This window comes from Nicotiana tomentosiformis, chromosome 10, assembly GCF_000390325.3.
Source record: "Nicotiana tomentosiformis chromosome 10, ASM39032v3, whole genome shotgun sequence".
NCBI lineage: Eukaryota > Viridiplantae > Streptophyta > Magnoliopsida > Solanales > Solanaceae > Nicotiana > Nicotiana tomentosiformis.
The window spans coordinates 54,749,910-54,762,464 of NC_090821.1; the positions used below are offsets into that span (position 1 = coordinate 54,749,910).

Below are 12,555 nucleotides of genomic sequence, written 5' to 3' on the forward strand. Positions count from 1 at the left end.
AAATTAAATAATTATTGCTAATTGTGGGGGCTACGTTCGCACGAGGTGACGAGAGTCCGTACGTAGATACTATTAATGCTAAAGTCTGGGTTGTTTAGGACTCAAAGCATGAATTATTTGTGTAAATTGTATTCTTTATTGATTAAAATATTTGATATATATATATTGTGAATTGTTATGAAAGGTAGAAAAATATGAAATTTTCATATGCTTATATTTTTGTTTAGATTTATTAATTGTTGAAATAAATTATTATCCTCTCGAATAAATTTTACAATAAATACTCTTATTCCGGAGATACATAAGAAAATGTCTTCCTTTCTTGTGGATCGGGCCGAACGCCTCGGCAGGATAGATACATCTATGGATCGCGCCGCACATCCCTCGACAGTGTACACAAAACTCTGGATCGGGCCGTACGACCTCGGCAGAAATCATGCTTAATAATAAAAATTACACGATACTTTAATAGTTATTTCAACTTGCGAAGCTAATTGATAAATTGGAGAATTCTTGAAATTTAATGAATTATTATTCCTGCTTGTTAAGGAATTAATTGTTATTCCTGTAAATAATATTAATTGATAAATTGAAAATTATTTGAACTTAAGGAATTTAATTAATATATTGAGAATTGTTGCATTTGAAGGAATATGATTGTTTTCGTTGGTTAAATAAATTATTGTAAATTCTGGGAATCATGCTGATTTAGATATTCTAGTTGTATTTCAGTTATTATTATTAACTCATAGTGAGTGTCAAAGTTGGCCATCTCGTCTCTACCACTTCGAGATTAGGCTTGATACTTACTGGGTACACGTTGTTTACGTACTCATACTACACTTGCTGTACTTTTTGTGCAGGACCTGAGGCAAGTATTAGTGGGGGACCTATCATTTTACACCCATGTTATCTAGGGGCATAGGGGTGAGCTGCCTTTCTGAGCCGTTCTGCAGCTACTAGTGTCTCTTCTTGTATTTTTCATTCTGTCTATTTTTATTTCAGACAGTATTTGAGGTTTTGTATAATCTATTATATGCTCATACACTTGTGACACCAGGTCTTGGCACACACATTGGTAGAATTTGGTGTTTTATTATTTTCTTGGATTTAAATTTTATCGATATATGTTTAATTATTAGTTGGCTTGCCTAGCTATAGTGTTGGCCGCCATCACGACCTATAGGTGGAACTGGGTCGTGACAACTTGCACTCCAAGTATTCAATTTTTACCAACTCAGCTTGAAATCTTTAGACTCCAGTGTTTGTCTCCAAACTTCCAACTTAGCATTAACTCCGCCTCGCGTTTTGTCAATCAGGACTATATCATCATCTAATAGCATACACCATGGCACCTCCCCTTGTATGTTATGCATCAGCACATCTAACGCTAAGGAAAACAAAAATGGCTAAGAGCCGATCCTTGATGTAACTCCATTTCCACTGGAAAATGATCTGAGTTTCCTCCCGCAGTCCTCACCCGAGTCTTGGCTCCCTCGTATATGTCCTTAATCGCCCTAATGTACGCCACCAGGATACCGCTAGTGTCACGATCCAAAATCTACTATGGGTCATGATGGCGCCTAACGTCGCCGTCAGGAAAGCCAACAGTGATTTACCAATTTAATTACACACTTTAGTATTTTTGTAATCAAAATTTTCCTTAATGAGATGGTGTAAAATAGAATTTACGTAGTAAATGAAAGTATATGCACGAACCACAATAATAAATAACGTGTAAGAACCCCAAAATCCGTTGTCATAAGTGTATGAGCATCAACTAGGGAATATGATAAAATAAAACATCTGTATGGAATACAAACTAGACATGAGAAAGTAAATAACTCTGATGGAGACTCTGTATGCTGCGGATTCGTAATATGGAATGCAGCTCACCGTAAGTCCCTGCAATAGTCGGGCCTCTACGCCCAAAAAGACCACTAGACATATATGTACCTGCATAAAATGTGCAGCAAGTGTAGCATGAGTACGTAAATCAATGCGTATCCAGTAAGTATCAAGTCTAACCTCGAAGAAGTAGTGACTAGAGGTCGACATCGACACTTAATAAAGGTCCAATAGGGCAATATAATAACAGCGTGAGCAGATATGTAGTACACATCAATAGTAGGGTAAATCTGTAAGGTCTATAATATTCCAATTATCTCTTTTAAAGCATAATTTTCTCGATCTTGTATTCTACATCAATGTCTTAGAGAAATGCCAAGTGTCAATACCAATTAAGTAAGAATTACCATAAAATGACGGCTTCAGTGGAAGGTTTATCTTGTGAATATTCGAACTACTAGCGATAACGCACGATTCTGCCAAGGTCGTTTGGCCCGATCCGGAATAACGTGTACACTGCCGAGGGACGAGCGACGCGATCCATAGATGCATCTATACTGCCGAAGCGTTCGGTCTGAACCCAAACCCCGTTTAAAGCCAATCTGCCTATAAAAGTCGCCCCTTCTTCGCGTTCGTGGCCTTCAGCTAGCGTTCGCGCAGGCTTCCCTAGCTTTTGCCTCGCATTCGCATCCCCAGCCTCACGTTTGCAAAGGCCGAATTCCAACAGCCCCAAAATTCCTCTTCGCGAACGCATGAGATCCTTCGCGTTCGCGAAGGAGGAAACCAGACACTAGCACATCAGCTCCAAAGCAGCCCAACTTGGTCCGGAACACACCCGGTGCCCTCGGGACCTTGTCCAATTACACCAACCAGTCCCAAAACATGACTCGAACTTGCTCGAGGCCTCAGATCACATCAAACAACATCAAAACCACAAATCACGCCCCAATTCAAGCTTTATGAACTTTAGAACTTCAAACTTCTACATTCGATACTGAAACCTATCAAATCAAATTCGATTGACCTCAAATTTTGCACACAAGTCATAATTGACATTACAGACCAACTTCCACTTCCGGAATCAGAATCCAACTCCGATATCGAAAATTCCACTCCAGATCAAACTTCCTTAAAACCTTCAAATTTTCAACTTTCGCCAAATGACCCTAAACGACCTACAAACCTCCAAATCCACACACGGACGCGCCCCTAAGACCATAATCACCATACAGAGCTATTCCCAGGCTCGGAATCCCAAACAGACATCGATAGAATCAAAAATTCACTTCAACCCAAACTTAGGAAATTTTTAAACCTTCAAAATTCCAACCTTCCGTAATAGGCGCCGAAATACTCCCGGGCCACCCGATACTCGACCTGAACATACGCCCAAGTCCGAAATCATCATACGAACCTATTGGAACCTTAAATTCCTAATTCTGAAATCGTTTACTTAAAATCTAAACCTTAGTCAATTCTTCCAACTTAAAGTTTCTGAATTTAGAATTTTCTTCCTGAATCAACTCCAAACCTCCCGAAATTAGATTCCGACCACACGTACAAGTTATAATACCCGAAGTAAAGCTACTCCGGGCCTCAAACCGCTGAATGACGCACTAGAGCTCAAAACAACTGGTCGGGTCGTTCCATTCTCCCCCACTTAAACATACGTTCGTCCTCGAATGTGCTAGGAATAGCTCCGGAGTTATCCAAAATCAATAGTTAAACACCTTGTTGTGATGACCCAAAAGGTCATATTTAAATTTAATAATTAATTCTATGTGCTAAGACCTCGAAAAGTACTATTTATCATTCCTCAACTTGCGTGCGCAATCTGTATAAATTTTCGAAAAGTTTTCATATGAAAAATAGATTAAAATGTGAAATAGGGCCTTAAAACTCAACTTAGTTGACTTTTGTCAACATTGTGAGCAAACAGACTCGGATCAGTGTTTTGATAATTTCAGTAGGTCCATATCGTAATTTAGGACTTGGGCGTATGCCCGGAATTTAATTTGGAGGTCCCTAGCTTGAATTATCGCCAATTGGCGAAAACTAAAAGCCTAAAGGCTTAAAGATTTCAAAGTTTGACTACAAATTGACTTTTATTAATATCGGGGTCGGATTCGAGTTCTGAAAATTTTCATAGGTCCGTTATGTCATTTATGACTTGTCTGTCGAATTTGGTGAGAAGAGTTGATTTGACGTGATTTGGACGTTCGGTTGTGAAAATAAAAGTTTTAAAGTTTTCTTAAAAATTTCATTTAATTTGGTGTCCGATTTGTAATTCTAGTTGTTAAATTGGTGTTTTGATAGCATGAGCGAGTTCGTATGAGATTTTTGGACTTGTGTGCATGTTTGGTTTGGAGTCCCGAGGGCTCGGGTGAGTTTCGGATAGCCTACAGACCATTTGAACTTTGAGAAAAATCTGGTTTTTTAGCTTCTGTTGTCATATGGTGCATTGTGCTTCGCGATCCCGAAGCCATTCCTGCGATCGCAAAGAGGAAAGTTGGACTGGCACATTTTGTGCTTCGTGTTTGCGACCGAGGGCACGCGTTCGCGAAGGGTCGAAGTGCAAAGCTTCGCATTCGATATCGAAGTCTCGCGTTCACGAAGATGAAATGAGGCAGAAGCTGGGGCACTCAAATTTGTTCTTCACGTTAGCATGAAATGGTCCGCGATCGCATAGGTCTACGGGGTTATGCTTCGCGTTCGCGTTTGGGATGCCGCGTTCGCGTAGAGCAAATTGGAAGCCTGTGCAAATTGTGCTTCCCGATCGTGAAGCCATTCCCGCTATCGCGAAGAGTAAAATGGACCTCGGCAAAAGTTGCTCTACGTGATCGCAAACGAATTTTCGCGATCGTGATGAGTAAAAATCTGGGCAAACAGAACTTATGTTCTGGAAATGGGATTTCGACCCATTTTCCACCATTTTCGATTTTGAGCTCGGGTAAGACTCTTTTTGGGCGATTTTCACGGGAAAATATTGGGGTAAGTGTTCCTTATCCTATATTGACTATGTTTCATGATTCCATACTCATTTACATCATGAATCCGTGAATTTATGGAAGAAAAATTAGATTTTTATAAAATCTTCCAAAAATGTAAAATGAAGATTTGAAAGCCAATCCGATGTCGGAATTTGATAATTTTTGTATGGTCGAACTCGTATCAGAACGAATGTTCAGATTTCGTGAGTTTTGCCAGGATTCGAGATGTGGGTCCCACTATTTTTTTAAAAATGAATTTCGGATTTTATCCGAAAAATTTGAAAATTCATATGGAATTAATTCCTACGATTTGTATTGAGTATATGGAATTATTTATGACTAGATTTGAGGATTTCAGACACGAATTCGCGAGGCAAAGATTTATTGGATTCTTGAAATTTGGTTGCAAAGCAACGTAAGTGTCGTGGTTAACCTTGACTTGAGGGAATAAAACCCTTAAATTATTTGTTATGTGAGATGCATGTGTATGATGTATAGGCAAGGTGACGAGTGTCTATACATCATCAAATTAATTATTTGCATAATTACTTGAGAAATTATAAATTATTTTAAATCATGAATTAATTATTATATTAATTGTTTCACTCATATTCCTTGTCAAATATTAATTCTTGAATTCCTGCAATAATTGTCACATGCTTATTTGACTTGTGTGTCTTAATTGCTATCTGACATGTAGCATACTAAATATTAAACTGCCTAATTTCTTCATGATTTCCATAATTAATTGCTAATTATCATTGTTTATTCATAAATAAATTATAATTATTGTGTGCCTTAATGCTTAATAGTGTCTCATTGAACGTAGTATTTATTGGAGTAATTTTTATTACATTTATGAGTTGTTAAAATATATTGGGGGATCGGGTTGCACGCCGCAACAGGCTTATTTAAAGTTTATCTTGGGGGAACGGGTTACACGCCGCAACAGACTTATTTAAAAGTCTATACTGGGGGATCGGGTTGCATGCCGCAACAGACTTATTTAAAAGTCTATATTGGGGGATCGGGTTGCACGCCGCAATGGAAACAAGTTGAGGGATTGTAACTGCTGAATTGATTTCAATTATTAATATTATTACTGCGTACAGGTTAATGTAAGTGACCTGCCTTAGCCTCGTCACTACTTCGCCGAGGTTAGGCTCGGCACTTACCAGTATATGGCGTCGGTTGTATTGATACTTCACTTTGCACTTTTTGTGCAGATTTCGGAGTTGGTCGCAACGACGTACTGTAGATTTTCCCGGATCCAGCTACATGTGGAGACTTGAGGTATAACTGCACAACGTTCGCAGTTCTAAAGTCCCCTTCTATATTATCTCAGCTGTAAATTATATTTCAAACAACTTGAATTTTATTCAGACCATTATTTGTATTATTCTAGAAGCTCGTGCACTTGTGACTCCAGTTATGGGATGGTATTTAGACATCGCTATTATTATGGATTATTCACCACATTTCAGACTTTACTTCTGCATTTGTTTCTTTGCTATTAATTAATTTAAAATTATTTTAAAATGGCTAATATTATTCTAACGTTGGCTTGCCTAGCAAGTGAAATATTAGGCACCATCACGGTCCCGAAGATGGGAATTTTGGGTTGTGACAGTATGTATCAGAGCACTAGGTTACATAGGTCTTACGATTCACGAGCAAACTTAGTAGAGTCTGAAGGATCGGTACAGAGACGTCTGTACTTATCTTTCAGAGGCTATGAAGTTTAGGAACAATATCACTTATTTCTTATCCTGTTGTATGATTTTATTCTATCATCGATGATTGAACCATTCTATTCTTATTCTCTAGCAGATGGCAAGGACACGTAATACATCTACCGATGGACAGGGACGAGAGTCCCCGGTGGCAACTATGACTAGGGGTAGAGTTTGAGGCCGAGGTCGTGCTAGAGGCCTAGGCAGAGGCAGAGGTAGAGCTCTGTCTAGAGCTTGAGCGACAACACCTGTTATAGAACCTCAGGTGGATCTTCAGGAGGAGGTTCCCGTTCAGACTGTACTTGTTGGACCAGTTCAGGTCCCGGAAGGATTTATAGCTACTCCAGTGCTTTAGGATGCTCTAGTCCGTTTGGTAAGTCTTATGGAGGGCGTGGCCCAGAATGGTATATTTCTAGTGGCACCAGCCATCTCGCAGGCTGGGGGAGGAGAACAAACTCCCACTACTCCCGCTCCGGAGCAGATGGCTCCCCAGAATTAGGCTCTAGCAGTCTCGCGAGTTGGGGTAGTTTAGCCAGTTGTCGCGGCACAGGCCGGTGATTGGCCTGCCATGTCTTCTGAGGCCTTGTTGAGACTAGATAAGTTTACTAAGCTCTTTCTAGTTCACTTCAGTGGTACACCTTCTGAGGACCCATAGGATTATCTTGACCGCTGCCATGAGGTGCTGCGAAACATGGGTATAGTTGAGACCAATGGGGTCGATTTTGCTGTATTTTAGATGACGGGTTCCGCCAAGAGGTGGTGGAGAGTTTATACATTGACCAGACCAGTTGGATCACGTGCACTTACCTGGGAGCAGCTTTCGCAACTCTTTCTGGAGAAGTTCCTTCTTATCACACTGAGAGAGGATTACCGCAAACAATTTGAGCGTCTACAGTAGGGCAGTATGACTGTTACTCAGTATGAGTCCCGTTTTGTGGATTTAACTCGTCATGCTCTTCTTTTACTACCTGCTGAGGGAGAGAGAATGAGGAGGTTTATTGAGGAACTCACTCACCCTATCAGGCTTCAGATGGCCAAGGAGACCGAAATTGAGATTTCATTTCAGGCGGCTGCTAATGTCGTGAGGAGTATCGAGATAGTTCTTGCACATGAGAGAGGGCAGAGGTCTGATAAGAGGCCTTGTGAGTTCAGTGGTTTCAGTGGTGCCTCATCTGGAGGAAGGGGTAATTTTGGTAGGGGTCATCCTCCCAGACCATTTTATTCAGCACTTCAGGCATCTCCCAGTGCTTCAGGGAGTCACGGTCCTATTATGCCTTACTCTGGGAAACCAGCATTTAGTGCACATTCAGCTCCTATCAGTGCACCACCACTCAGAGTCACTATAGCGGTTATCCGGCCCGTTCGGGTCAGCTTCAGTTTCAGCAGCCACGGCATCAGGATGGGTGTTATGAGTGTGAGAACATTGGTCACATCAGGAGATATTGCCCTAGGTTGTCGAGTAACAGATCTTGGCAGGATTCTCGTGCCATCATACCGGCACCGGTTGCTTCACCACCTGCTCAGCCAGCTAGAGGTAGGGGTCAGGCAGCTAGAGGTGGAGGTCAGGCCATTAGAGGTGGAGGCCAGACAGTTAGAGGTCATCCCAAAGACGCATTTCAGAGTGGTGGGGCCCAACCCCGATTTTATGCGTTTCCAGCTAGGCCTGAGGCCGAGTCATCTGATGTTGTGATCACAGGTATTATTCCAGTTTTCCATAGAGATACTTCAGTTCTATTTGATCCAGAATCTACTTATTCCTATGTGTCCTCCTATTTCGCTTCATATTTGGTTGTGCCTCGTGATTCTCTGAGTTCTTCTGTGTGTGTATCTACACTGGTGGGAGACTTTGTTATAGTAAATCATGTCTATTATTCGTGTGTGGTTATTATTGGTAGTCTTGAGACTAGCACTACAATAATATTGACTTTTAACGATCATTTTTTAACGAAGGGACATGAGTCCGGTCGTTATAAATATACTTTTGGCTACCAAAATTTTTTCCCGTCATTAAATCACTATTTTTAGTTCAGCAATAATAGGAGAATAATATTCGGTCGCTAAATAGTATAATATCCCTTCGTTAATACTACAACAAAATTAAACCCAAAAAGAACGCATGTTTCCCGTAATATTTCCCCGCCCACCCCTCTAAATAAATAAATAATAAAGAAAAAAAGCCTTGACTCAAAACAGAACTGCTTAGCAATAGAAACTGCCAAGTCTTCATCTCGCAGACTCAAAATTCTTATTCTCTAAGGCGTATCTTTGTTTGAAATATGTGGATAAATTATAGTGCTTGGTGACATACTTTTTATACTTTCAGTTTTTTGTAATTTGATATTCTCTCATGCTTTCTCTTTATTTCTTATATATAGAATCTTTAGAATAAGCTTCAAGGTTTTACTGGGCAGCATAGGAATAAGCTCGAGATTCTGTCGCCACAAATTAAGAAACGTAGAGATATTCTAAGAGAGCTTCGGGTGCGTTCTTGGTTCAATTTCGAACTTCGTCTCTGTTCTTCTTGCTTTTCTTCTGATATTTAATTTGTGATGATTCATTTGTGATGGTTGTGTTAAATTGGTGAAAGATTGTTGTGATAACTTAGCCCTAATTGTTTTGAGATCTATTGGAGATTGCACTTTTATAATTGTCCATGGAATTGCTCACCAGCTATTCGACTAATTTCCTGAATGAATATTGGAGCCTTAGAACTAGCATCTTTCATCCTCACTGCTAAATAAACTCTAAGAACCTTTTTTCAGTCAATATGTTTTGCGATACATGTTTTAATTTTCAGTAATACATATTTGAATAAAGAAATATAATATCTTCTCTAAAATTTGATTAACTACAACTTAGCAATTGTAGTTCTAGGAAACTTTCCCACATACTCTCAACTTGTTTGTGCAGCCAGCCATCTTGTGATGCTTTTGCTGAAATTTTCTCCTGTGGGAATCCAACTCTCTTCTTTTTAATTGTTGTTTATTTCTTTTCTTTGGGGCATATGGGGAGCTGCATGGTCGTGAGGTTGTTGTGCAGCCATTGGGTTATATGGTTTCTTTACTTGTTCTTTTCCTCCTTAACCCTTTGACAGAATCTTTTTTTGCACACCAATGACTATCTTTTAAAATCTGAATATTTCAGTCTCGTGGCATGTGATGTATAATGTGTGAATTTTCTATGCATGAACACATTGAAAACATATGTAATTACATCTCTATAGTTCTATCATAAATTTGGTGAAATTATTGTGCTCCTTACTCTCAGGGTAATAGTATCCTGCCAGATTCTGCCTCTGAGTAGATTGAATTTATTGCTCTTTCGCAAAGGACAGGAGACCCAAAGTATAAACAGAAGGTATGTGCCAATAGAATTTCTCAAAAAATATAACTTCTTGATAGCTACTAGTAAATAAAACTATAATTCGAAATTTTGGCATGTCAGGCAATTGATTAAGCTACACATACTTGAAATCAATGTCCTGCTAGTGACCGAATGGCATATGTTCCTATTTCAGGCGGAGAATGTTATCTTAGAACTTAATAGAACTTTTTCAGATGATGGTTTGCTTCAAATACATATTATTCCGGAGAGAGGGACAATGTCATACTCCACTTTTCCAGATGATGGTAATGCCTTCCACTGTTTATGGTTATTTTCGCATATGTAGATCAAATAGAACTTTTTACATTCAGTTTACATATAAAAGAATACATAAAATTTTAAAATTTGACTGGGAAATGCTCAACTTTTTTTATTTACTAGTTATGGTATCCACTAAAATATTAGCTAGTTATGGTTAGTCTTTATTTCGATCTTTCTTCTGGTTCAATATTCATTGTTCCTGGAATACTCTTGTCTGATAAATTATAATTGCTTTCTTTGGGAAGTTTCAATCAATTTAGTTCTCTTTTCGAATATTTAGATGATTCCTATAAAATTGTGCTTGCTTTCTTTGTGGTTAATCTTCATTTTGTTGGAAAGTGAAAAAGAAGAAAAAGAAAAAGCTTTTAGGAGTATATTTTATTGGACTGATAAGAATTTTTTCTTTTAACAGATAAGAAACCTGATGTTGGAAGAACCTGTCCTTGAAGAAAATGCAGAGCAAGTAGCAACTGAAAATGCTAAAGAACAAGTTGAACCAGAAGAGGAGCCTAGTTTCTCTTTTGTTAGGAGTTGTTTAACAGATTTTCCATTTTTAATGCTACAATCTATTCTTTGTTTTGTTAGGAGTTGACAAGTTTATTGTCCATTTTGGATATGTATATTTTTGGTAGTGTTTTGCTTTTGTCCCTTGTAATTAATTGTGAAATTTATAGGAATATTGATTATTTCTTATGTTTCTGGATCAACTGTGTGTATATAGGTTTTTAATATATCGTTATAGTAATAGTTAATAGAAAATTAACGAATGTAAAATCCTTCTACTAAAAGCACTAACATTAATTGGATTTGTTGTCATCATTACAGGTTTTTAACGACCAGAAAAATAAATAATGAAGGAAAACTTCAGTCGCTAAAAATAAGCTATGACGACAGAATTTTTTGTTGTCGCTAAAGGATCTTTAACGACCGATTAGAAATCCGGTCGTGAACTTTTAACGTCGAGGCTTTTAATGACCAGTGACGACCGGTTTTTTTCCGGTTGCTATTGACTAATAGCGACCGAATTAGGACTTTTAACGACCGAATTTTCCTTCGCTAAAGGCCTTTTTTCTTGTATTGTAGTGTGGATCTTCTACTTCTTGATATGGTAGATTTTGATGTCATCTTGGGTATGGATTGGTTGTCACCTTATCATGCTATATTGGATTGTCATGCCAAGACAGTGACACTAGCCATGCCGGGATTACCTCCTGCATGAAGACGCTGACCCTACCGGCAGGGTTATTTCTTATATGAAGGCTCGACGTATGGTCGAGAAAGGGTGTCTAGCCTATTTGGCTTATATTCACGATTCCAGTGCAAATGTTCCTTCTATGGACTCAGTATCAGTTGTTAGTGAATTTCTAGAAGTATTTCCTGCAGATTTGTCAGGGATGCCGCCCGACAGAGATATTGACTTCTGTATTGTTTTAGCTCCGGGCACTTAGCCCATTTCTATCCCACCATACCATATGGCCTCTCCAGAGTTTAAAGAATTGAAGGAACAATTACAAGACTTGCTTGATCAGGGATTCATTAGACCTAGTGTCTCGCCCTGGGGTGCACCAGTATTTTTGTAAAGAAGAAAGATGGTTCAATGCGAATGTGTATAGATTATCGACAACTGAACAAGGCTACTATCAAGAACAAATATCCATTACCAAGAATTGATAATTTATTTGATCATCTTCAGGGTGCCAAGGTGTTTTCAAAGATCGACTTGAGGTCTGGTTACCATCAGTTGAAGATTAGTGCATCTGATGTCCCTAAGACATCTTTTTGGACTCGATATAGGCATTACGAATTCCTAGTAATGTCATTTGGGTTGACAAATACCCCAGCAACATTTATGGATTTGATGAATCGAGTATTCAAGACCTATTTGGATTCTTTTGTGGTTATATTCATTGATGAAATCTTGAATTACACCAGCAGTCGAGAGGAGCATGAGAACCATCTTCGGAGTGTGCTTCAGACTTTGAAGAATAATCAGTTATATGCTAAATTTTCAAAATGCGAGTTTTGGTTAAACTCAGTTGCCTTTTTGGGACATGTTGTATCGGCAGAAGACATAGAGGTAGATCCTAAGAAGATTGAGGTTGTTCAAAATTGGCCTAGATGTCACGACCCAAAACCTAACCCGTTATGATGGTGCCTATCATGGAACTAGACGAGCCTCAACTCAACAACCCAACACCAAAATTTGGCATGTGCGTCACCTCAATACCATTCACCCAGGTCACATTTCTCACGGTGCACGCCCGCATGCCCGTCACTTGGCATGTGCGTCACCTCAATACCATTCACATTACAAAATATTTGGGGTTTCGAACCCTCAG

General features: G+C 39.0%; 1 long non-coding RNA gene across 1 annotated transcript; it reads left to right on the forward strand.

Moving 5' to 3' along the window:
• Positions 1-8,691: 8,691 nt before the first annotated feature.
• Positions 8,692-10,909, forward strand: LOC104116522 (uncharacterized). The gene is made up of 4 exons (XR_690855.4): positions 8,692-9,051; positions 9,839-9,928; positions 10,089-10,200; positions 10,629-10,909. It is a non-coding gene; the product is annotated as an uncharacterized lncRNA (long non-coding RNA).
• Positions 10,910-12,555: the final 1,646 nt, after the last annotated feature.